Consider the following 27,398-nt stretch of genomic DNA (forward strand, 5'->3'; position numbering starts at 1 on the left):
TCTATTGCACGTGAGCACTCATTTGTCTCCATTATTTATCCTCTCCAGTGCCCAACAATGGTTGTCCTAGATCTCTCCCTCTTCCAACCTAGTCCATCAACTGTTTCTTCTATGGATGAGAGACAACTTTGGCGCTTCCTTTGTTGAGAATTTTGAGGTGACAAAACAAAGCCTTCCTGGTTTTCCTTTCGCTTTCTTCCCCTGTCCCAGAACACAGGTTTTTCTTTTCTTCATGTTTTTCATTTTCCTCTTGTTTAACAAACAAAAAACTCTACCCTGTGTCACACCCATTCTTGGCACTTATTCTCTGGTGCTCTACTTCCTCTTATAAGTAACTATCTACATTTTAGTTCTAAACTTTTATTATGACAGTTTTCAAACATGCAAACATAGAGAGAATAGAATAATTATTTCCTATAAATTCTTCACTGGGATTCAAAATTTATAATTTTCTCATATTTACCTTATTACACTTTTTCTTCCCTTTCCTTAAAAATAACATTTAAAGCAAATTCCATTGTTGTCTCATTATTTCCCCCATCATCATCTTGATCTAATCACTGTCATGTCTTGTTAGCTTCAATGGCTAATGTTCTTCAGTTCCTCATGCCTCTGTTCTGGAACCTGTAGTGACCATATTAAGTCATAAGATGTGAAATTTCTCCCCCAGATGGTACAAGGTTGAAATTGTTGGAGTACTGAGATCCTCCATCATCTTCACTCTGTGCATCTTGCCACGTCTCAGATGTCATCTACTCCTATTATGGCCCTTCCTCACTCCATTCTAAGCCACTAGGACCCTTGTTCATGTGGTTCACCTTTTCAGAACTTCCACCCCTGTGGTTCTTCTGTCTGCAATCCTTGCTCTGGGTATCTGCAAGATTCACATTGTCATCTCTTGGGATTTGCTAAAGTGCCACATCAGACAAGTAATCCGGTTTTTTATTATATCCTGTCCATCTTACCTTCAAGTTCCCTTTCTCCCATTAGATGTCTTTGTATCTCTGTACTAGCATCCTGCAGCACACTTATTGCTGTGGGTTCTCAGTGGCAACATTCCTTGCAAAAGGAAGGGAGATGGGCTAGAGAGGGTGGAGAGGGTGGAGAGGGTCTAGCTGGATCCACTTGTAGCACTTATTCACATCTAGTGGAAGGTGGAGAGAGTCTAGCTGGATCTACATGTAGCACTTACTCACACCCAATCTTCATCTTTAACCAGCCTACTTCCTTACCTTAGTGTCAGGGAGTGAATAAGGGATGACAATGAAAAGTTTTAGCACAGGAGGACATGTGAAGGAGGGACTTGAATCAAGCTTTTCTGAGCTTTGACTTTCAAATGCCCTTTGAACTCCAAATGCCCCTCACAGTCTGTGTAGAAATATGGCCACTTCTGCACTTCTGATAAGACACATTTTTCTTTGTGCCTTTGCAGCTTCTGCTCAGCTCTGTGAGAAGTGGCAGTGAAAATCTCTTAGTGTCAAATCAAAGAAAATTGGGCATGGCCTCCTGGCCCTTGGGAGCAATGCTGCTGAAAACAATCAAATGGTGTGTCATCCTGCCTCGAATAAACACTCACAGGTCCTGATCTTGTCTGCTGCACTGCTTGCTGCTGAGGCCCAGGGGAAATTACACAGACTGTCCGTCCTGGGCCAAGCCCAGAGGAGCCTGATGAATTCATCTTGACCAGGACTGCCTATATGTCTGGTACAGAGCTCTCTGGCTAGATGACACCATCCTGCTCACAATAAAGGGTCTCAGTGGAGCTTTGCTAATCACACTGATGTCTAGATGTTCTGAAGTTGAACCTTTGGGTGAAATCCAGGTGTGTATTTTTGTTTGTTTTTCATATATTCCAGTAATGGTTGTTTTATAGACCAGTATTTGTGAACAACTGCTCCTTCTCACTCTCCTTTATCAGATATCTCCTTCCTTCCTGCCTGCCTTCTTTCTTTCCTTTTTTCCTTTCTTATTTTCTCTTCCTCTCTGTCTTTCTTACTTTCCCAGGCCCTTGGCATACTAGGCAAGAGCTTTACTATTGAGCAACATCACAGCCCTTCATCTACTGTCATTCTCCTTCTTTCTTTGTCTGTCTTTTTTTTCTCTCTACTTTCTCTGTCTCTCTTCCTATCCCTCTTTCTCTCTTTCTCTTGACTCTCTCTGCCTCACTTTGCAGCTTATTCTCAAGTTCTTAATCCTTTTACCTCTGCCTCCTGTGTGCTAGGGTTATCCATAAGTACCTGTAACCACAAACAGCATATTTTGCATTGAGACAGTGCTTTCTCCTGGTTTCTAAAGACCTGTCTTGTTCTGTAAGTTCTGTTCCATGGACATCCACTGCCATTACTCAGGAAATGCCTCCCATGATCACCTATGCCCTAATATGGAACCTAGACACAGGTACTTCCTCTCTATAGTAAGAGTAAGTGGTGTGGGTGGGGAAGGCCATCTCTGAGAGGTACGAACTGATAGGGGGCTTTAAGTGTAGTTGGATATGGAGTAAAACCAAGAATTCTATTTACCAGAATTTCATCAAGAGTACAAAGTGGTTGAAGGGTTGATTCTCATGTATGGCTTGGGAGGTAGTGACTGCTCTGAGAACCAAACTCTAGTAACAGTATACAGTTATGAGGTGCCTGCTTTAGGTGAGACAGGTTTGGTTCCTGACAGAGTTTATGAGGGAAAATCCTCACATAGGATCTTCAGAACTCTTCATAGTTCCATAACTCCTCTGCCTCTCCCTGCCCCACACCCACTAGTCATCTTGTCCCTCTAGCAAGCATTGAATGAATATTTGTGTGCAAGGAGGAACACCAGATTCAGAGTGTAGATTTTAGAACTTATCTACAGTATAGATTTTAGAAATTTCTTTGCAGCTATTTCCTGAAAGAGCAAGGAGTCACCTCCTAAAAATTTTATTCTATTCCATAGTTTTCCTCATTGGTAATAATTAGTATATGTCTAGGATAATCCTAGCAGATGATCACAATAAATCAATAGCTATGTACATATGATCATATAAGATGGAGCTAAGCGAAATGAATTCTGAGATATGAGAACAAGAAGTTTTTCATTGTTGTTGTTACTTTTAATGCACTATGTGAAACGATTTCTTTTTTCTTTTGTTTTTCTTTACTATGATTTGTCCCCCGTTGTCACTGTATTTGATTTTTGTACCTTGGGTATTGTATATACATTTATCTGAATTAGGGAAGGGAAGTGGAAAAGCAAAATGGTGAGTCAAAGGATAAAGTATGAACCAATACAACAGCAATACTCACAAGACAATATGTTGGAAATTAACTGTACAACTTGGGGAGGGAGAGAACTAGGGGAAGGAAAGGTGGGAGAAAAATGAGGGAGGGGGTAATAAGTATAACAAGAAATGTACTCACTATCTTACATATGTAACTGCAACCCCTCTGCACATCACTATGACAATAAAATTAAATTTTAAAAATGTTATTCTATTGTAGTTTGGGTCTTCTATAGGTGTACTCTTAATTTCTTGAGGACTTGTGTGTCATGTGCTGATTGGTTAATTCCATATGTTCTTTATGGTGTATCACTGAACTAGGCTTTGTGGCCCTTAGATTTGGCTCAGTAATACCACAGAACAGAGAAGGGTAAGAGGGCAACAGTAGCAATACTTAGGTGCTAAGGCTAGTGTTTATTTCATTTACTCTTTAAATCACTTTGCAGGTTCCTTCCATCAATTCACTTGATTGTACTATAATCCTATTGGATAGGTACTATACTTGTGGTATTTTTAATTGGCAGCACTACAGTTTGAGCTCAGGGCTTTATGTTTGTTAGGAGGCATTCTATCCCTTGAGCCATATTTCCAGCATTTTTTATTCTGATGTGTGTGTCTGTGTCCGGGGGGGGGGGGGGGGGGGGGCGGGCTGGGGCTTGAACTCAGGTCCTGGTTGCTATCTCTTGGTATCCCTGAGCTTTTTTTCTGAAGGCTAGAACTCTATACCACTTGAGCCACAAGTTTAGGTCTGGCTTTTTAGTGGTTAACTGGTGATAAGAGTCTAAAGGACTTTCTGCCCATGCTGGCTTTGAACTCAGATTTTAGCTTCCTGAATCACTAGGATTATAGACATGAGCTACCAGTCCTTGGCTGCTCTGATTATTTTCTAAAGTCTCTCAGTTTTTGTCTAAACCAACCTAGACTTTGATCTCCCTATTTCTGCTTTCTGCTGTAACTGGACTTAAAGAAGTGGACCACTATGTCCAACTATTTATTGAGATAGGGTTGTATATTTTTTTGCTTGGGATGGCCTTGAGCCATAATCCTCTTTGCTCTGCCTTCTGAGTAGTTAAGATTTATAGGTGTGAACCATGGGTACTTGGCTACTATTATGTTTTGTTGTTATTTTGTTTTTATTTTAAGATAAGAAATTAAAACACAAAGAGTTTAAGGGAGCAAAGTTCCAAGAAGGGGGTCAAATGGAAGTGGGTCAGAGATATTTCTATTGGGCTGTTAAGTGGAAGGAAGAGAAATATCTCTAGAATCCACTTGAAGAGAACATTTAGAATCAGGAATTTGTATATCTTCTTTAGTAAAATGCCTTTCGAGGTCCTTTATCTATTGGATAATTGATTTTTTTCTTTGATTTATATGAAACAAAAAGATTGCAAAGCTAAAAAGCAAGAAATAGATGAAAGGAAGGGACTGCTATGAATGGATGTCATTTGATAAACACAGATCACAAAGGAGTCATGAGTTCAATGACTGAGCATGACCCTGTGCCAGAGGAAAGCAGGCCAGGGCTGGAGGATCTAAGGAAGACAGTAGGGACAGGCTGAGCTGGGACTATGGCACTGATGGAAGATACCAGCCCTCCTTAGCATGTATATCAGTGGAAGTGGAAACCCACATGAGTGAGACCATGTAGCCTGTCCGTGGGGAGCAGCACAGTATTGGGAATGGTAGGGCAGCATCAGAAGACCTGAGTCTAGGCTGGGGATATGGCCTAGTGGCAAGAGTGCCTGCCTCATATATACATGAGGCCCTGGGTTTGATTCCCCAGCACCACATATACAGAAAATGGCCAGAAGTGGCGCTGTGGCTCAAGTGACAGAGTGCTAGCCTTGAGCAAAAAGAAGCCAGGGACAGTGCTCAGGCCCTGAGTCCAAGCCCCAGGACTGGCAAAAAAAAAAAAAAAGACCAAAAAGAGACTGTGAGAATCAGGTGGTCAGATAATTTATAAAGTAGTTTGGTGGAAGCAGAAATTCAGAGCCAAATTGGTTATAATTTTCTTTTCTTTTGCCAAGAAATAATAAAAATCATAAGAAACACAAGTTTCTCAGTTACATGTGACAGGGATTTTAAGGCATTTTACTTGACAGTTTAAGGACAATGTAGATCCAGCTAACCTGTGAGTTACAGATCTTCTTGTTGTGTCTTCATAATAGGTCTATAATTTACAAAAGGTCAAGTAGTATTATGTTCATTCAAGAGACCATGGAGAACAGCAGGAGAGAGGTTAAGAGACAGCCAGGGTCATGGACAGGGTCACTGTCCTTCCTCTGACCATTGGGGCCCATGACATCCAGCTACTTGATGGATGAGAGTAAAAAACAAATAAGAAACAAAAGCAATGTTTCTGGAAAAGCCCTATGCAGCACTTGCAGAAAACATTTGCTTCTCTGCCTTGCTGAACTTTGGTTTTCCCCCCAGCATTCTACTTTTAGAGAAAAAAGGGTTGGGGGACATTTTACTGAGTTTGTCTCAGCAAATATTGCCCCTGTGGTATGTGTTTGGGTCTCAGATACTAAAATAGGAAGTGTGAAGCTGACAGGAGCCAAAGCAGTCATTCTTCTAGAGTGTGTTACTTTCACTCCCAAACAGAATGAAAAGGTAGAAGCAAAACAAGGTGGAAGCAGCTAGTTTTGCATGTTAAGAAATGGTGTGTGACTTAAGCTGGTGCTGTGGCTCACACCTCTATTTCCAGTGATGTGGGAGGCTGAGATCAGGAGGATCATGGTTCTAGGCCAGCCTGGGAAAAATAGTTCATAAGACTTCCTCTGAACACATAGATGTATGTACTTGTCATCCCAAGCTGTGTGTGAAGCTGATACTGGGAGGATCAAAGGTCCAGGCTAGCTCAAGCAGAAGTCTGTGAGACTCCATCTCAACGGGGAGAAGATGATGTAGTGTACGCTTGTGATCCCAGAAACAATAGAAAGCCTAAAGTACATTGATCACAGTCCAGGGACAGGCACAGGTTCAGGTAAGAAGTGAGATCTCAGTCTACAAACAACCAACAAAGAACAGGTCTGGAGGCATGACTTGGTATAGCACCTCTTAACAAGAGCAAGGACCAGAGTTCAAACCCCAGTGCTACCAAAGAGAGAGAGAGAGAAATATTGAATGCCTTAATATTGAGGATCCAAATATGAATCTGCCTAAATCTGACTGACATATGGATAATGAGTGTGCTTAGTTAACTAGGTTTATCATCTTTGAACTGACTGAAAGTCTCTTGGAGACTAAAGAAGGTCTCTAATACCCAAGCATGTAAGAAAGTAGTTGTAGATGTCAGGTCATTTGGTCAATGATGTGGATGAATTGTCAGGATGTGAAGTGAGTAAGTTCTTGCCTAGAATGGCCAACAAGATTGGGAAACTACTTAACTTCATTGTTTTAAGGTGAACTTCCTGTCCCATCACAAAATTCTGCACAGGTCCTCTCCTCTATCCTCTATTTTTTTGGATGAAACCCTGTTGTAGATTCCTAGTAGAGACAGAGCAGACCATCCCGGCACCCCCTTCTATGGACCTATAAGAAACAATGTAAAGCAATGGAGGGATGAGAACTCAGCCTGGGTTTCCTGATCCTACTTGATTCTAGTTCACCAATCTCAAAATAATCTGTTACCTCCTGCTGCCTCAGATGGCAAAACTGAGTAAGATAACTGTCTGTGAGGCATCTTGAAGAGAAGTAACATCTGAATATAAAAGTGAATGTGCCAGACTTCTATCAAACCTCTAAGAAAGTCACAGAAACTTTCTTTGAAACTTGGGAAGAAACTTGGATATAACTTAACACTTCAAAGTCAAGTTCTTTTTACAAATGATCAGCTGTTTGGGAGAGATAGGGAAGGTCATGAGAATCTGTTGAGCTTATGGTTCTCACAGTAGCAAAACCAGTAACAAACACTAGTCCTTGTATAGAAATTAGTAGTTTGTAAAACACTTTGAGATACATGGCCTCATTTCTCATAAATGAGGCTTGCAAAGAAAGCAGAGACATTGTAAAATGAGTGGCTATTTTTATATCACTTGAAAGGAAAAGAACCCATGATTTAGGAAGGGGAAATTTTACTAAGATCCTTCAGCTATTGAATGGTAGAATCAGGAACTGTTACTGCTACTCTCTATAGGGCCTTCTTGCAAGGGCTGAAGGTTTCCCTCCCCTCCAACTTCCTGTCCTGTTACCTTCTCAGTGAGGCATGAGCATTGTGGATCATGAAACCAGTCTCGAGTGGGTAGCAAGCTCTAAGGTTATTAAAATCCATACCCCTAGATCTCCCAAGGCTTCAGAGTGAAGAAAGCTTTTATTCAGAGTCATAAAATCAATTTAAACTTAATCACAAATAAACTGCAACTCGTTGAAGTTCCCCTTGGCTAGCTACTCCTCAAATACTCTGCATGTAGCAGAGTATTTCCCTCCCTGTGAAGGATATTAGCATTTCACATAAGTCCATTTAGTCACTCCTTTGGCATTTTTTGAGCACCTAAAATGTTTTGAAAATGTTTTCTAATTGCTGTGGGTTCAGCAGTGAATGAAATAGGTGACCCCAATCCACCATGAAGCAGGTAGAGGGATGGCAGTCATATTATCCTCCACAAAATATGGTACTATGATTATATTTTCAATTGAGTCCTAAGGGTCTCTGTACACGTTCTCTGGTGCTGACCCATTTCATATGCACTTAAGGATATTTTGGCTGTTATGCTGTGTTAGGACCACAATGACCAGAGGCTCCTGCAGATATCTGTTCCTCCAAGAACACTCCCCTATAGCTCCAAGCCCAGTCACCTCTTTTCACATGGACATGAATAGATACACAGAACAGTTTGACCCCCCACTTGCAGGTATGGTATGGGTGAAGGAATGTAACAAATTCTTACCATAGTATCAGCTCTCAGTAATGACAGTGCACTAAGGGAAGGCAAGACAACTCAGGAACTTTGACACAGCAGAGTATTCACTGGAGCCTCTGCATGTTCACAGGCAGTTTCCTGATAACCACTCGTAAGTGGGAAGTATTTCCCAGAAGAGATCCCCTAACCAGTACAGATATGGGGATTGGTGCAAGGCTGAGGAGAACAGTTAAGTGCGGATTGTGGGTTCAGGAAAAAGAAAACTCTAAGAAAAAAAAGACCCTGTGCTCACTGATTCTGACCATCACACAGTTTCCCCTGAGAAAAGGCCAACTGGACTTGTGGCTTCCTTGTTCGTGTAATTTTAGGACTTCCAGGAAAAGAAAGGGGAAAACCATAAGCACCATCTTTCCCAAACATCTTCTCTCCTGATTATTGCTACTCATTTTAAAAAATTTATTGTATAGAGGTGAATATAAATTGAAGCAAACAACCTCAACACCAACAATCTCACTAGTAATACTAGGTACTAGTAACAGCAGTAACACCTCAGTTTAAATTCACCCTGTGTGGAGAGAAGTAGTGATGACTAACCCATCCATTCTTCTGCGCTTAAGCTGCTGTGAAAAGTGGTGTAACTTCTCTTTTGCAGACATACGGATTTATCACAAACAGGGTGATTTAAAACCACACACATCGATGGTCTTTGGATGGTGTGATCAAAAGTCCACTCAATACTTCTTAATATCGAGAGCTGGATCTTGTACTGAAGACTCAATGGGAGACTCCATTTCTAGGCCTAGGTGAACTGCTGAAGATCCAGGCTTTTGCACTTGATGGAACTGAGGTCTTTGTTGCCTTCCTGGCTTATGGTGGGACTCAATCCTTAGCATTCCTCTGATGATGGCCTCTTCCCCATCCTCACAGTCAGCCACTCATGATCGAGTCTCTCCCAGGCTGAGCAGATCCCCCAGCGTCTCCTTAAATTCATTTCTCCTGGGCTTTTTTTTTTTCTGGCCACATTTAAAGAATATAATTAAATTGAGTCAACTGAATAACCCAGTATCACCTCCCCGTCTAAAAGTCTATAAGCATCATTTACTTGCAAACTTCCTTTTGCCACGCACTTTAAAATATTTAGACGATCCAGTGTTTAAGTGAGGACATCTTTAGAGAGAAGGCATGATTTAGCTTTTTATAGTGTTGAAAGGAAGGAGGACAGACCCATAATTATCTCCTGCTCTGTGGACTGAGGTAGCCAAGCACTACTTTTTTGTGTGTGGATGTTTGAGGTAAGATCTCACTGTGTATCCCAAGTTGGCTGCCAACTTCAGATCCTTCTGCCTCAGCTTCCCAAGTGCTAGAAGTCCTGATGTATGCTACTTACACCTAGTGATATCAGGATTCTTAAACACACCATTCCTTTTAGCCTATGCTCACTTGATAGGTAGGCACTCTACCACTTTATCCATGTTTCTAGCCCAAATTATTTTTTTAAATTCTTACAATTGTAATGTAGCACTAGGAGCTTAGAAATATGGTTGAAACTTGACAGTGTTGAAATCTGAATACAACTATGAAAACTCACAGACCCACAGCAGTCGATGTAGAGGACACCCTAGGTCCATGGATCTGGAGCCTCTGGATCTGACAAGGAATGGGAAAGCTAAAGAAATTGAAAACAGGATGGATCAATGAAAAAATACTTCTTTGTGCTGGTGTTGCTGCCTTTGTTTTAGAAAGTCCATGATTTTCCTTGTAACTTCAGAGGGCACAAAATAGTATTAAGAAACACAGAGTTCCACATTTCACTCATTGCTGTTGGATTTCTTTAAATATCACCAACAAACCAATTTTGTCGTTGCTATGATGAGTATTCTGGGACTTAAGATGACAACTCAGGGGATCTCTTATTTTTTAGAAACTTTGGTTTCTATCTTAACTGAATTCTATTTGTCTACAGTAATACAGCCCTAGGTAATTCAGAAGTGGGTGTAAAGCTAGCTAGCTAGATAAAAGCACTTCACCTAGGGTCTTCCATACATAATAAGCATCGAATGTCTGGAAACAATTTGATATATGTGATATGTAGAGAAATGTTGTGGAGCTATGAAACTGAAGTATAGACTTTCCCTGTCAAAGGTCAGCCTTTTAAGCTTTCAGCTCAACTTTTTAGCTAATTTTATTTGCAATTTTCTGCATCAGCCTTCTGTACTTTCTTGTTTACCTATCTTTTTTCCACTTTGAATTTTGACAACTACAAGGTCATTTCTGTATGTGCTCAGAGCTATACTTACATTTATAAAATCAAATAATCATGCTTTCTGCCTCTATAAAAATAACAAACTAATATTCAATATCATTATTGATAATAAAGATTGAACCACATTTTCTACTAGAGATTTTGGCCACAAAGTCTACTCAATATTATGTCTTAAATCAACTGAAGAACAAAAGCAATTCTCAAAATAATCCAGTGACCAAATAAAATAAAACATGGTCATTTTTCATAATTTCCCAGTTGTGGAAACAGAGCAGAAAAAATATATATGTTAGGATCCCAATAGCCAAATTTCTAGATATTCATATGTTGAGAATAAAAATAAAAAAGGAAAGTAGATAGTTTTCTGTTTCTCTCTTAATTTGGGCAGGCTAAAGTGGACTTTGTATAAACATTCAAAGAAAAATACCTTCCAAGATATGCATAAAAATAAGAAAAGAAGAAGTGAATAAAACATCCATTCAAAAAGAAGAATCAGGGGCTGGGGATTTGGCCTAGTGGCTAGAGTGCTTGCCTCGTATACATGAGGCCCTAGGTTCGATTCCCCAGCACCACATATACAGAAATGGCCAGAAGTGGCGCTGTGGCTCAAGTGGCAGAGTGCTAGCCTTGAGCAAGAAGAAGCCAGGGACAGTGCTCAGGCCCTGAGTCCAAGCCCCAGGACTGGCCAAAAAAAAAAAAAAAAAAAAAGAAGAATCAAATACTGGCTTTGCATAGAAGAAATACCCAGAATTTTGTGACATACGGGATGCAACTTATAAAACTCTGAGCTTTAACTTTATCATCTGTAAGATTATAATACTTTCCTTACTATAATTTTTTTTATAAATAAGAACATTAAACTCTGAATAATTATGGTCTAAATAAGAATATACATGAGCACACAAATATGTGTTTATATTCAAATATATACATACACATGTGTGTATATAAATATATATTTACATATAAATAAGCATGCATATGTATATACATACATATTTATATATACACATGAAAAAAAGTTGAAAAGTTATAGTGTAATAAGGTGATAACTCAGAGAAGCCACATTTTGAGAGGTTGAATCTTGGAGTCTTTATTAGAATACTAGCAGTCTGCAGGCAGCCAATTGTTACAAAGGCCTGCAGCCTATAAGTACACTTAACACTGTTAACAATACCAACACACCACTTCAGCTCCAGTGGAGAGCAGAATTTGGATGCCATGGTGACCAGAGATGAGATAGGAGACAGGACACAGAACACAAATATGGAAATATATGGCATGGCATCCTGGCACCTGTGCTGATCCTGCAGGGTCAGGAAAGGGGAAGGGTCACAGGAAATTCCCAGTCCTAGCCACTGAACTAACAGATTCAATAGCCTATAGACAAAATGCCCACCCCTGTCTCCAGGGCTTCAGGCATACTGATCACCTGGGGGGGTGGGACTTCCCTTCCCCCAGCATGAAGACAAGATGCCAGATCCTACAATTCACCATGTGGCTAAGATAGTGCCAGCCAGACCTGACCTCCCTACTTCAATAGTAAATTTTAAACACTTTACTATTAAGTTATAATGTTGCTTTGTTTGTTTGTTTTGAGACATGGTTTTGCTCTGTGTCTCAAACTGACTTATGTATACTTCGCTTCACCTTCCTAATGCTGGAATTTCAGGAATGTACTACCATCCCAGGCTTGGTTATATGGCATGTTTGTTTAAAATATCACTGGAAAGGTAACAATGGGAGACTTAAGATATACTTTTATTCTCAGAAAGAAAGAACAGAAATACGCAAGGGACTGAGGATATTATAAACTCAGGAGGAGCCAGGTCTTTCTTTTTCGAGATTTGCTGTGACTTCTTTTAGTGTCTTCCTGATGGAATCTTTGCATTCTTAGATTGTGGCATTAGATTATTGAATTTATGCCCATGTCTGCTGCAATAAGGATCCATCGGTAAATAGAAACAACAAGCAATTAACTTAAAAAAGATGCAGAGGAGTGTGATGACTCTTTAGTGTGGTGTTCAAAGGATGACACTCAAATATGGAGCCTGATGGGCCTCAAGAAGATACACATGTAGAAAAGTCCAAAGTAAGACTAGTTTGCTGTTGCCACAGAGCCTGAAAAAGGTGTGCACCTCTACTGTCATATCTATCATGGAAAAGAGCCTGCTGTCCCTATCACTCTTGCTCTAGGTATTAAACTTTCTCTGACGATAGGGCTTTACAGAATAGTTTGCAATCAATGTTTGTTGGATGTTTGAGTGTATGACCCAGATTTTATATAATTTGTTTCAAATATATTATAAAATAGGAAGATATGTTAGCTAAGCTAAAAAGTGCTATTTGTGCCAGTATGGCAGCTATTTGTGCCAGTATGACAACCTGAAAAGATCTACTTTGTTGGCTATTTAGAGCAATGCATGTAAAATTGTGGATTTGCATCCACATGCATGCCAGCCTCCTTGCAAAAGAAAATTATTTTATTCCTTAACAGAATCCATTTCTGTATCTACAGATTTCCCAAATGAAAAACCCTCAGATAGTAGGAAGTAAAGAAAAGACCAGAAACAGAGACCTAGTGACAAACTGGACAGACCAGCATTCTTCCCATATTCTTCCCGATTTATGTAGTTAGTATACTAAAAGAAAAGCCCAGGCCTTCATTCTCTTTTTGCAGTTTATTTCTTTCCTTTCTTGTTGCAAAATGCGTTTAGGAAGCTGTCTTTAAACAGATCAGGATTCTGCAGCTGTCATTTCATACGTTGGGTAACTTGATCTGTACTTTAATGTCCTTGTAGGTAAGATATGAATAATTACATGAGGCAGGGATGAGGAAGAAGCCAAGCAAAGGCAAACTTTCAGGTGCCATTGTCCCAACAGATCCCCTATAGTGGACATTGAGGAGTAATCATGTAGCCAGTTCCAGTCACTGCTGAGAAGGGGTTGGGGAGATGGGAAATTACTAGCCTTTAACAGTCCTCTAAACCACTTTGGAAGCTTAGGCAACACAGCTGGTGTGGAATGGTGTAAGGAGACTTTAACAGAATCCCAGCAGTGTGGGCCTCATATCCTACTTTCAAGGTTAGATGATACCTGCAAAGCCCCTAGGATGGAGTCTGACAACAGTGTTAGCACTACCGAATGTTTGTTTCCATGATTAATACTTTTATATACTTCCTAGTGCTACAATCACTTCATTCCAAGTAGAGGTTATAGTTTATCCAATGTAAATTATAGGAACTTCTAGAGAGACTAGGAAGAGATGAAATAGAGCAGAACACACCTGCACCATAGAAAATAAAGCATTTAAATCCAAGTGTTTATACAACACTAGACACTCAAGTCAATCCAAACCAAAGGCAAACAAAAAAACAGGTCAGGCTGATGGGTTATTGGTTGATGCTGCCATGGCTTACTCTAAGCCTTCCTCAGAAACCCCACCCTGCAAAGCTTTCCAGTCCTAGCAGGAAAAGACCGGATTTAATGACCTATTTAACTGCTCAGTGCTCTTTTCTAGGCTTCTTGGGAAGCTAGAAGATCCAGAAATAATTTTAATAAGTAATCTAACCCTTGCACCTTAGCTGCAGCAGCTTCTTTCTGCTGGAGAAGACTGAATTCATGATCCTATACATGCTCTGCTTAGTGAGTTCTCTGGTCTCCTTTGGAGCTCTGATGTAAAGGATGGCACAATACAGAGGAGAGTAGGTGTTTGGTTTTTGTTCATCTCAAGTGTGTTTATTGAGCATGAGCAAGTTCTATGGCAGGTGCTCTTGATCTTAATGAGGAATTCTCTGTGTGTGTGTGTGTGTGTGTGTGTGTGTGTGTAGGTAACAGAGAAAGAGAGATTGAAAGAACATTTCTTTCAAATTAAATCATTATTCAGAAGAAATGACTCCTTTTCTCTAAGGAAATATCAAGGGTCAGGAAAAATACTGCTTTTCTATTTATCTGTGTTCAGATAGGCCATTTGACTCAGCGCTTTGTAGCCCTTGTGAATGTTCCCGCCCCCTCACATTGACTTGGGACCTGCTAAACTGACCATTCAACCTGATGTGTGTATAGCTCTAGGATTAGTCATTGAAGGTGGGCGATTGTATACAAGATAAAAACATAGAACAATCCTGAGAAAACAGGACATGCATTTCTTTTTCCTCATTTACTCCATTCTTCCCTGAGAACTTCAAAGCATGGATAAATCTACATTCCCTATTTGGTCTCCACAGTTTCTAAAGCAGTAGCTCAGCTCAAAGACACCACAGACATGGGACCAAAGGCTGAAGGAAGGCTGAGAAGCAGAGTGAGGTTAGAATAAAAGGATTTCCATAGCCAGATAGAGAGCAACATTAAACCTTTATCTTACAGGCTTCTTTCAGAAAGCAAGAGAACGCAGCCCAACTCTCAGGATTGTTTTAAAAGCCAAGGCAAATGGCACGTTGGAGAACTGAATTGGCACCGTTTGTTCGCAGGAAGGTGGGTGGCTTCAACTGCCTAGGAAACAGGCTTTGAATATGTGCTTCCTGGAATTCTTTATGCTCCTCTCCTGAAAAGGTCCCTAGTGTTCCAGATGAAGGAAGGATTCTTACTATTTGACATTTATAGGGCTCCTGGTTTTGGTAAAATTCCCTTGTATGCTTTACATTTGTGAGCTCTCGTGAAGCCCCACATCTCTTCAACGATAGACAGAAATTCCACCTTCGCTCTGTCTCTTTCTCCTTCCCCCACCTCAGTTCCACTCCCACCTTCCAACCCATACTTTTATTTCTAATTTGAAAGCTGAAACTCTGGCACAGTTAGGTGAAGCTATACACACAGCATCTGTTACAGTGTCTTCAGAGTTTCAGGATGCAGCTTAGAAGAGTAAACAGCATATGCAGGATGTGGGTGCTGCATTGGAAGTGAAACAAACATCACCATTATCAGTAGGATTTTGCCTGTGACAAAGGCATAGCACAAAACATGTGGTCAAAGCCTCCAAGACTGCACAAAAAAACCAAAAATGACCCTTGACCTGTCCTTGAACTTTGTTCAGATCTATGCCATGGGAAGCAAAGGGATGGCAGAAGAAAGTCTAGAAAAAACAGCCTCACTGTTTACCATCCATTTGTTTTTAGTATATCTTCATTAGGCATCGTTTAGTCTTGCTCACCTTTGAGATCTGTGCTTCTTTGGAAAGATTAACTGAGCCCTTGACCAGACTGGGGTCTGCTTCTATAAGACAGACTTCCCACACAAGCTAAAATATTATAAGAAAGTTGGACTTACCTATCTTGTTAAGAAAGATGGGAAGGGGAGTTATAGCTGTGAGCCTACAGAGGTATTTATTTTAGAATAGGATTCTCAAGATAGGCCTGTTGGCCCAGTATGCTGGAAGCAGAAGCAGCAGGAGCAGCAGGGGCCAGGGGCCTTCTTCAGCCACAGTGAGACTTCTGTTTGGAGATTTGGTCACTATTTCATTGGTCCCTCTCTGTCTGTCTGTCTGTCTCTCCTAGACACACACACACATACACATTCACGCACATATGATATATGTACACATACAAACACATACCCGCGTGTGTGTGCCCACGCGTGCACACACACACACACACTCACACACAGTTTCTGTAGTCCAAACCTTGGAATTTTCTGTGGAAGCAAATTCTGCATAGATGAAAAAAAACCTAGAAGATGATATAAGACAACTAGATTGACTATAACTTAAATGGGGCTTAAATGTCAGTGTTCTTTCTCAGGTATTTTATTATCTTTTCAGGAAGACAAGTCAAATATGCAAATAACAATAAACAACTTCATTATATATGATCTCTGTGTAAGCAAGGACTTGACTTATTATTCAAAGTGATGTTCTTAGGTTCCTAACAGCTCTGTATATCTCTGTGTGAGACCATCATTAATAGTTCTTGAATGAATATGTAAATCCCTAATGGGCTTGGGGGGAGCTGTAAAACGTAAACATAGAAGCAAGTTCTATAAAATGATGGGGCAAAGGGTGAACCAATGTAACAGCAATACTCACTAAATACTACGTTGGAAAAGAACTTTACAAGTTGGGGGTGGGAGGGGAGTCGGGGAAGGGAAAGTGGAAGAAAAAGTGGGCGGGGGTAACACTGTTTGAAAAGAAATGTACGCATTACCTTACTTAAGTAACTGTAACCCCTTTGTACATCAGTTTTACAATAAAATAAAATTTAAAAAGAAAGAAATAAGTTCTATATAGTTAGTATTTCTGTACTACAAATGTTTCCAAAATTTAACAGGGCAGTGAGCTGCAAGCAGCTTAGGTTCATGGTCCTGGTTCCGAGTCTTTTGTGTGATTGCAGTCAAGTGATCAGCTAGGATTGCAGTCTTCTGGAAACTTGGCTGAGACTGGAGGATCTATTTCTAAGATGGCTCTCTTAATATGACTAATGTCAAGAGGTCCCAGCTCCTCATCATATGGACTGTTTGATACGAAAGCTGGTTTTCCCCAAAGTAATTGGCTTTCTTTTTCTTTTTTTTTTTTTTTTTTTTTTTTTTGCCAGTCTTGGCCCTTGGACTCAGGACCTGAACACTGTCCCTGGCTTCTTTTTGCTCATGGCTAGCACTCTGCCACTTGAGTCACAGTCACTTCTGGACGTTTTCTACATATGTGGTGCTGAGGAATCGAACCCAGGGCTTCATGTACACGAGGCAAGCACTCTTGCCACTAGGCCATATTCCCAGCCCCCAAAGTGATTGGCTTAAGAGCTGCCAGGAGGGATGCATCAGTATTGCTATTACAATCTAGTGTCAGTGGAGATAAGCTATTACTTCTGTCAAATTTTATTGGTGACATAGACCACCTCTGGTACATATGGAAAAGACAATATGAGAATATAAGTACAGAGCATGGGGCATTGGGTGACATCTTGGAAGCTAACTGCCTTAGCCACTAATATTTTACTATTTGAGGGAGTATTTGTGTCCAGAATGAGATAGGCCAATATTAAAATGTAGTTCATGATTTCATAAGCACAGGGCTACTAAGAACTTTGAAAATTATGTGATTTGATACTTAGTAACTGAATAATACTTTACATATATCCAGGGAAATTTCTTTATATAGAAACCTTATTTTAAAGTGTTTTATACACAAAATGATAAATAATTAGTATTAAATTATAACATTTGTATGTAACTTGGTTTATAAATAATTACCTGTTTATTTAAGCAGTTGATACTGGTAACAAACTGACAACCAACAGATAGTTGCACACATGTGCGCACACATTTGCAAAACATATATGCAGTTCAGAAATCATGTTTTCACAGAGACAGACATCATTAAATGTCATCCACCTTCTAAGGGATTTTTCTTGCCTACCCCATTCCATATATGTCTTCTGATTATACAATGAGACACCCAGTTTTTACAAAATATATAGACTTACTCATCTGCTTAGTCCTATAATACATCTACGTAGATCCAGAATTTCTTTGAACAACTAGAAAAAGAGAAACAACTCAAAAGAGTGTAGAACTTATGCCTATACCCAAGACTTAAGTTATAATGTCAAGTATAACATGTTTATAGTTGACTGGCTTGTTCACTCTCTTTTTTTTTTTTTTTTTTTGCCGGTCCTGTGCCTTGTACTCAGGGCCTGAGCACTGTCCCTGGCTTCTTTTTGCTCAAGGCTAGCACTCTGCCACTTGAGCCACAGCGCCACTTCTGGCCATTTTCTGTATATGTGGTGCTGGGGAATCGAACCGAGGGCTTCTTGTATACGAGGCAAGCACTCTTGCCACTAGGCCATATCCCCAGCCCCCTGTTCACTCTCTTTTGCATACTCTGTAGTTACACAACTCATCTGAAATACCTGAGGGTTTCAGGTTTCCTTCAATGTTATGTTCTCCCGCCCCCTCCGTCCTGTTAACTTAATTATGCATTTTGAAAGAAATAGAACATATACATGTTTCTTAGAGAAATGCCACTCCCTTCCATATGTCTTGTTTATTTCATTTCCCACCCATCTTTATTTTCTGGCTTATTCTTTTTGTACTTCTCTATATACAGATAAATACCATTTCCCAATAGAAAGAATTAAGTCTCTTCAGAAAAAGTGCCAATTCCCAGGGCTAGAATAGAATAAGTAGAAAATGAGCCTGTAGTATTTGTTAGGAGGTGAGAGAGTTCTTAGAAAGGAGAGATAGAGACAGAGAGAAAGGGGAGACAGGAGAAAATGGATCAATCTTAATTAAACAGGCTCTCACCAAACCTGGGGTAATTTGAGTACCAAAATTATGAAGGATAGCAATGAGTTGATACTGGTAACAAACTGACAACCAACAGATAGTTGAAAAGGGAGGGCTGACTAATAATTTAGTAGGGAAGGCTAGAACTGAAAACCATCATTTTGCAGCCATCATAGTAAAGCCTGGTCCAGGCATAGGTCAAAAATGGAAAAGGAGTTTAGTTGAACATTTAGCTAGTCTGGGCCTGGAAGCAGTATATATTTGATTGGCCAACATTCATTGACTTGGCTATACCTAACTTCAAAGGAGGCTGGAAAAGGCAATCTTGCTGTGTGCCCATAACAAAGAGAACACAGATACTGTTGAGCAGTAGCAGCCCTTGCCAGAAAAGTAGATATTGCATATATATGTGTGTGTGTATATATATATATATATATATATATATACATATAATGAGATTTTGGTATCCTAGAATATCTAACTGTGGTTGTCTATAAGGAGAGTCTTTTAATACTGGCACTCTTGTTCAGTCTTTTCCTACACTGAACTTGGGATGGCCTGGGCTTGTGCTATCATCCAACAGAGGAGGAAGAAGTGGTAGGCCTAACTTTAACAGGGCTGGTGGCTTCTGTCTTTTCTCTCTTAGAGTCTTCCCTTTGTGAAGAGTAGTATTGTATAAGAATTCTAACTGTTGAGAAGGAACGTCTATGTGGAATGACTATGTGGTGAAGGGAGACTTGGGCTGTAGAAGAGAAAGGCAGAGGTCCAAGAGCAGAAGCACATGTCTGTCAAGCCTCCAGATTCTGCTGCTTCTACGCCCTTGGGGGTAGATGATATCAGCACAGTAAGAATTGCTAGTCAAAGCCCAGTCAGTCCTCATCCCATAAAAAAGAGAACAAGATGGGTGTTCCTTTAAGCCATTAATTTTTACTTGGTATTAGAGAATGGGAATCCTAGAAGACACGATTTAGGATTGTAAGTTAAATTGTGCAAGTCAATGATCATTTGATATTTTTTTAATATAAAAAGTAGAATGGGGCTGGGAATATGGCCTAGTGGTAGAGTGCTTGCCTTGCATACATGAAGCCCTGGGTTTGATTCCTCAGCACCATATATATAGAAAAAGCCAGAAATGGCCCTGTGGCTCAAATGGTAGAGTGCTAGCCTTGAGCGAAGAGAAGCCAGGGACAGTGTTCAGGCCCTGAGTTCAAGCCCCAGGACTGGAAAAAAAAAAAGTAGAATGGAAATGTACTACATGAACAAGCAGTATTGCAGTGTTGGGTGAAGAGGAGAGTCAGAGTAGTATTAATTACTATTTCTTATATTTGTTAAAAGCTATCTAAATATTTGGTAAAGTTATATTAGATAATTAAAGTACTTGTAAAGCAAATCAAATAGATTAAATTGATGGATGCTTCATAATATGACTGCGAGTACTAATTCATGATTATTTCATCAACTAACTTGTAAATTTCCATAAGTGGTACTCAATTTTTCTCAATTCATAACTAGCATAACAAAATTTATAAGTAGGAGTAAAGCTCTGAGTTTCAAAATTTTATTTCAAAAGCAAATATTAAGGGGAAAAAAAACCCAAAATGACCAGAAATTGCCTTTACCTGTGTGGGCATAAAAGCCCATACTTTTTTTTTTCCATTTTTGTTTTGTTTTGTTTTGTGTTTGTTTTTGTTAGTCCTGGGACTTGAACTTAGTGGTGCCTGAGCACTGTCCCTGACTTCTTTTTTGCTCAAGGCTACTAGCACTTTGCCACTTGTGTCACAGTGCCACTTCTGGCCTTTTCTATATATGTGGTGCTAAGGAATCGAACCCAGGGCTTCATGTATACGAGGCAAGCACTCTTGCCACTAGGCCATATTCCAAGCCCCAAAAGCCCATGCTTTTCAAGGACATGAAAATTATTTGAATGTATCATTGAGGGCTTTAATAATGAGTACATGAAGATAAAATAACGTTCCAGCACCTCATGTTTTCATGCCTTGATAAAACATGGTGTTCTGTTCCCCAGTGGTCTCCTATCATGCGGGGAGCTCAGGGAGTCCCCCTGTACTCAGGCTGAGAAGCACTGACCTCGCAGGAAGTTCCTTGCTCTTGAGCATGCCCTCACTCTAGTTTAAAAAATAGATATCAAAATCAAGTCCAAGGAAGTGATCTTGGCTTGAAGACAGGACTGGCTGTCTCCTTCACAGTAGGCGATTTAGGACTTGATACTCATCAGTAAATTTCTAAAATATTAACCTTGGCTCCAGAAGGGCTCAAGCCCATCTCACCCCCCACTGAAGCTGTTATGTACCACTGTAGGAACAGAGGCCATTCTAGAGCATTTTCCTGGGCTTCCCCCCACAATGTTCAAAATCCTTAGATGCTAGCTAGTGTGGCAGGGACGTTACTTGCCATACCTGGGACAGTTGTGAACAGCTTCCAGCAAGGGCGGCAGCTCTTCCTTCGGTGACAGCTTCCTAGAATAGGACTCCTCCCTGACATAGTGAAGATAAACAGAAGGCTAGAGGTTGATGCAAAACAGAAACTTGACAGATAGCTTGCAGGGCAAAAAAATAAAAATAAAAAAAACTGAGAATTTCAGAAACATGATGACTTCAGAAATTTTAAGTTCCTATTTGGAGAACAGACTTTTTTTTTGCCAGTCCTGGGCCTTGAACTCAGGGCCTGAGCACTGTCCCTGGCTTCTTTTTGCTCAAGGCTAGCACTCTGCCACTTGAGCCACAGCACCACTTCTGGCCATTTTCTGTATATGTGGTGCTGGGGAATCGAACCCAGGGCCTCATGTGTACAAGGCAAGCACTCTTGCCACTAGGCCATATCCCCAGCCCCGAGAACAGACTTTTGATGGGAGTGAAGATAAGTCATAAAAACTGATGGGTTTGGTTTTGTTTGATTTTTCCGGTCGTGGGGCTTGAACTCTGGGCCTCGGTGCTGCCCCTGAGCTTTTGTTCTCCAGGTTACCGTTCTACCATTTGAGCCACAGCTCCATTTCTGGCCTTTTTTTTTTTTAAGTTTAGTGGAGAGATGAGCCTCACTGACTTTTTGGTCTGGGCTGGCTTTGAACCTCCATCATCAGATCTCTGCCTCCTGAGTAGCTAGGATTACAGGCCACTGTGAGCCTGTGATTATACTGTGATTACAGGTCACAGTTAGCCATTGGCACCTGGTTACAAAACTCTTGTGAATCTGTTGTATAAAGAATAGAGGAGCCCCACCATGCTGAAAAGCCCACTGATTGTTCAAATGGGTGGGATGAGGGAGTAGGAGTGCAGAGATAGGCAGAGGAAGAAAACTAAAGGAGAAGGAACAGGAAAAGGAAGGAGGAGGAAGGAAGTCTTCCGTTAAGCTCTGCCAATATCTAAATTTGGTGTCTATGTTTAGACAGCCAATAATTTATTTCCAGGCCATGAAATCATTTATTCTGCACTGCTGTCTACGTGAAATCTCATACATGCTTCACAGAAATGGATTAGATTACTGGGCTTCATTTTAACCCACACTCCTTGGCAACTCCAGTATTTCTGTGTAGGAAGTACTCAGGGTAGTAATTTAGTTGGAGGAGGGTGATAAGCTCAGAGACTTGCATTGAAATTGTACTTGAATAGCAAGACTTTTTTTTTTGAACCCTTATTGTATTTATGATGGGCTGGAAAGTTCCCCCCATCTCCCAAACATGCTTGTGGCTTAGAAGTCTGCTCAGAACAGGCTACTGCAATGACTGTATAGGCTTTTACTGTCTGTGACTATGTAGGCTTTTATTGTCTGTACTCTGGTTAAAAGACTGGATAAGCTGGCCACAAACTGTCAGCTCCCCTCACTAGGGCCCCAATATGTCTTTGGTGCAAAAATTCCCTTTTTATGTAATTTTATGAACAGTTTGACCAAGGCACTTACTTAAGTTTGGTTTGTCTTTGGGTTCTTTAGTGGTCTTCCCACTGTTGGAATGTGTAAGAGGCACCATGTGGATGTGTGTCTAATACAGGGGAACATTCTCAATGAATTATCTCCATCCTCTACAATCACATCCTCATATGTTCCTCAAGTGTAGTCCCTGGACCGGCAGCATCAGCCATACAAATTTTCATCCCTCACCCCAAGGGGACCCAAACAATCTGGGGCCCAAGAATCTGTTTGTTTTTTTAACAAGTCCACCAGGTAATTGTGCTGCCATCTGTAGTTTGAGAAGTACTATACATAAAGATTCAATTTGTCACTTAGAATTTTTCCCCTTTCCCTAATGATAATATTATAATCAACAGACATTTTAGTTTTTAATGTAGAAAGTAAAAATTAAGGACTTGCTTGAGCAAGGCAATTTGACAAGTTTTGCAAAATTTTTGTGTGTCCAAGACATCCCCCAGATAAAATACTATGAATGGCACTGTCTCTGAACTTATTGGTGTCTAGACTGTGAATGAATGAAAGAAGTAGAATCTCTAATGTGTTTTAGACACCATGACTGCCAAGCAAAAGTGGCTTGTGTTTATTAGGATTTTGCTTTAGCTGCTATACAAAAAGAGATCCAAAGTAGCAATGAAAGTTGATTGGCCACAGCACAAATTTATTTCTCTTTTAAGGAAATGCTCAGGTGTGTAGCACTACAGCTCTACTCTCTCAGGGATTCAGGCTCTTTCAGTCCAACTTCCTTAAACTGCACCTTGAGTCTAGAGGATGGCCGCTTCTTTAGCTTCCACCATCATATCTGTATTCCAGCCAGTAGAAAGAAGAGTAAAAGCAAAAGAAAGATAATCTGACTTAAATGAATAGTGGTGAGAAGTATATATCAAAGTATATATGAAGTATACAATACTTAGTTGGTCTTGGGCATCTTTAATCCATTATTAAACCCATAGATCCTTTCTTCCTTTTTGTTTTTCCTTGGCTTAGTGTGTTTTGTCAAAGCGATATGTTTACCAGGTTCTCCAAGGCAGTTGAATTTCACTCCAATTTAGCCAGTGGGAAGCACTGGCAGGAGATTAGAGGGCAGAAAACAGAGTTCTTATCTGCTTCTGCCGCATGCAATGACTCTGTGATGGCTTCACCTTGTCTGTGGTTCTGGTCCTTATAGACTCTTCCACTCTATGGGTGGTAGCAGCTTCTTGCTGTTGTTAATGTTGATTCTCCACACTGTTTGGTTTGTTTTACCTCTTCCAGTTCCTGGAATCAATACCCTATATTAAAATAGTCCAGCTATGAGTAATTAAAATAGTCACATCTGGCCAAGACAGGAAGGAATACCCTACTTAGAGAAGGTGTCATAAGGGAGCTGACATTTGTATGGGTCTTTAAAGCTTGTAGATTTATATGAACGAATCCCAATTTGATCATCATGGGCTTTTGGTTGAGAGAAGGTGTGAGGGATAAATGATTTGGAGCTCAGATCACTCAGCACAGGGTTCCTGGAATCAGTACGGTGAGTTACAGTGACATCTAAAGCAGCATGTCTTGGCTTTAGCATTACCATTTGGGGGCAGATAACTCTTTGTTAGGTGCTATCTTGAGCAACATAAAATGATGAGCTGCACCCCTGGCCTTGACTCACTAGATGCCAGTAGAAAACTTCCCCTCTCACCCTGCCCATCATATAACCATCAAATATGTCTGCCAATACTGGCAAATGACCTTTGGAAGGACTTAAAATGGCCCTGGATGGAAACCATTGTTCTTTGTTGATGGCTCAGCATCCAAAGTCTAAGTGAGAACCTTCTAATCCTGTCTTTCAACCATTGTCACCCTGTCCCTCTGCTTTCATTAGCCAGTAGGCACCTTCAATTTTTATAAACATTGTCTGTAGAGCAAGATGGGCTCATAGTCTAGAAGTGAGTACCAGGGCCAAACCATTGACTTCCTGTCAAGAAATGGCTATACAGAAATAGGAAGTCAACTCATTATAAAATTGTAATTTTTGTATGTATTTCTTTATTTTTACTGTAGCTTGAACACAGGGTGTTGTGCTTACCTAGCAAGTACTTTAGACTCAGTCTTTTTGTCATTAGTTCCTTCCTTCCTTCCCTCTATCCTTCCTTCCTTCCTTCCTTCTCCCCTTCTGTCCTCTCTCTTTCTCTCTCTCTCCCTCTCTATCTCTCGCTCTCTCCCTCTCTTTCATTGAGATAGGATATTAAACTAACTGCCTGGTCTATCTGCAAACCTCCCATCTCTACTTGGTAGATGGTTGGGATTAGAAGCCTGTCTTCACCATCATACCTGGAACTCTTTATTTTTTAATTTTTCTTACTGCAAGTTGCAGAACTCTGAAGGATGTTTAATCTTTATCTTTCATGATTATTCTTCCTAAAACATTTTTACCTTCCACCAAAGGAAAATAAATACACCTATTTTTGTTAACAAAACAATAAAGGAATAAAGGAAAACACAAATCCTCTTTAAGAACAAGCAATACTTCCAAATCTAATCTCCATCCTATCAAGAACTGCTATGACAAGCCAGAGATTCTGTATGCATATCAACATATTTGATTACTTTTCGCAAGAACCTATAATGTGGATATGCTTTCTCCAATTTGATTTTATAACCAAAAACCAAGGTGTCTAAGGAAACACAGCTCCTGTCAATGACAGCCATTTAAACTTATCAGTTTAAATTACTGGAGGTAATCTTATGTTCGTAATGCACTTTATGGGGGTTTTCACTATTATTTTTATATACATATTCTAAGTTGTACTTATAGCTGATGTATTATGGGAATTCAGAGAAGCTATAAAATGTTTGATGTGAACAAAGGGAATTTCTTTTTGCTATTCTTTTTAAAATTTACTTTATTATTTTAGAGATGATATTTCCTTTTGTACAGTTGTTGGATGAAATTTTAAAGAACTGGGAAATGAGTTGGTTCCAAAGTTGGCATGGCATTGTTGGTGGAGCTAGTGATGGAGTACTCATTTTAGGCTGAAGGTCGAGAGTAATGGGGGTCTGAGGAAAGAAAGGAAAGGATCTTTCCCAACTTGTTGATTATGGTGGTAGAGGAGAAAGGGTGGACATTGCTAGTGGTATCAGATCAAGAAGGATCTATAAATCTAGAGAATAGAGTTGGCTTGTATATTAAGAAATAGCCAAAGAAAGATGCTTGAAGTTTGTAAGTAGAGATGGACATTTTGCTTCCTGCTCAGTTGTTACCACCACAGAAGAACTTTATCTACCTCATCCCTCTGCTACAGGTATCAACTTCATTGTGCTCTGGGTCTCCTTGTTTGTAGCCTTATGAGAATGAGCATTTTGAAGCTGGACTTCTGATTTACCCAGCCTTGTAACCCCAAGGCCTGCCACATAAGACTGATAGATAAATGAACTCTTAAGAAGAATTACCTCCTCCTCTGACTTCTTAATGCTACATGAGGATGGATCAAGAAAAAGCAGGCCACTGGACCTGTGAGAACATAGGCATTGAACACAAGAAGTACCCAGGCAGAGCTCAGAACTGTTTCAAAGAGGCTCACTGGTGGAGAGACACAAGAACCATCAGGCTGTGGAAGAGAAAGAAATCCTGATGAAAATCTCCAAGCTAATCAAAATGCTTCTGAGAAGCAGGGCCATCTTCATCCATCCTGAGGCAAAGTACACTTCATTATAAGATGATTAGATACCACTACTGCCATGACTGCTTTCTACTGTGCTTCTGTCTGAAACAAAATAATCCTGTTTGTAATGTGAAACACCAAAAGACATTCTGTCAGATGGTTCCTCTTTCTGCATCTCCCACCCACACCCATTCATATTGGCATGTAGATATGTTCCCACCAAATGAGTCAGTCAAATAGGAACATTAGTCTATTTGAGCAGATGTCACTTTAAAAAAACAACATTGCACCATTGCACAAAGCTTACCAATAATGTCTGTCTTGCAGCAAAGGGGCTGATCTAAAGCAAAGGGGTAATTGTGGTGAATTCAAAGGAGATAAGATTACTATAATTATGGGGAACTGCTTCTAAATAATCGCAGCAAAAAGAAAGGCTGTTTTGTATCCTGTTGAGATATGGGAGGGAGGAAGGAGGGAACTGGCACGGAGATAAGCTGTCAGAGGGGAGGAGGAGGGAGATCACAGTGTTTATGGTTGGTATTTTTGTGGCTTACTTACCATGTCTGGAACTGAACACTTCGCTGCAAGTAAACAAGATCTTTGAAGGTCACTGAGGGAAGATGAGGAGGAGAATCCAAAGGCTTTGTTCAGAGTAAACTACCTTCCTCTCTCTCACAGGTTTCCTAACTTCAACGCTTCTTTCACATCCTTTTGCTTCTGTGACAACATTCATTTCAGTGTGGCTGCAAACTTGCAGCCTCTTGAGCTCTGGTCATAGTAGTTGTGGGATCATTACTTTAGATGAGTTTAGTGGCAACTTCTATTGGTGAATTGATAACCAACTATTATTCTTTAACTTTTCATGTGTTCCCACACATGAACCTTAATCAGGTTAGAATTGCATTGCATGGTACTTGTCACCCTAGGTTTCCCATTGTGCCTTACATAAAACAGTCCTCAATGCTGATTGATTAACTGATGAGGTGTCAATGTGAGTGGATGTTAGCTAAAGTTTACCTGTGTAAGATGGAACCAAATGTAGTAGAAGAAGGAAATTAATGTCAATTTGGCACCTGTGAGCCAGACCTTTTCCTGAAATAGATGATCTCATTTTGAAACACTGAGATGTACAAAGTACAAGAGGCTCTCACCTATAATCCTAGTTACTTAGGAGATGGAGATCAGGAGGATTATCATTTGAGGCCAACCCTGGCAAAAAAGGTCTTGAGACGAGCTCCAGTGAAGAAAGC

General features: G+C 40.2%; 1 long non-coding RNA gene across 1 annotated transcript; it reads right to left on the minus strand.

The window, feature by feature from the left end:
* Positions 1–235: 235 nt before the first annotated feature.
* LOC125360110 lies at positions 236–27,398 on the minus strand. The gene is made up of 2 exons (XR_007212652.1): positions 26,707–27,398; positions 236–624 (listed from the first exon to the last, which is right to left on the minus strand). It is a non-coding gene; the product is annotated as an uncharacterized LOC125360110 (long non-coding RNA).

Source organism: Perognathus longimembris, chromosome 11 (genome assembly GCF_023159225.1).
Source record: "Perognathus longimembris pacificus isolate PPM17 chromosome 11, ASM2315922v1, whole genome shotgun sequence".
NCBI lineage: Eukaryota > Metazoa > Chordata > Mammalia > Rodentia > Heteromyidae > Perognathus > Perognathus longimembris.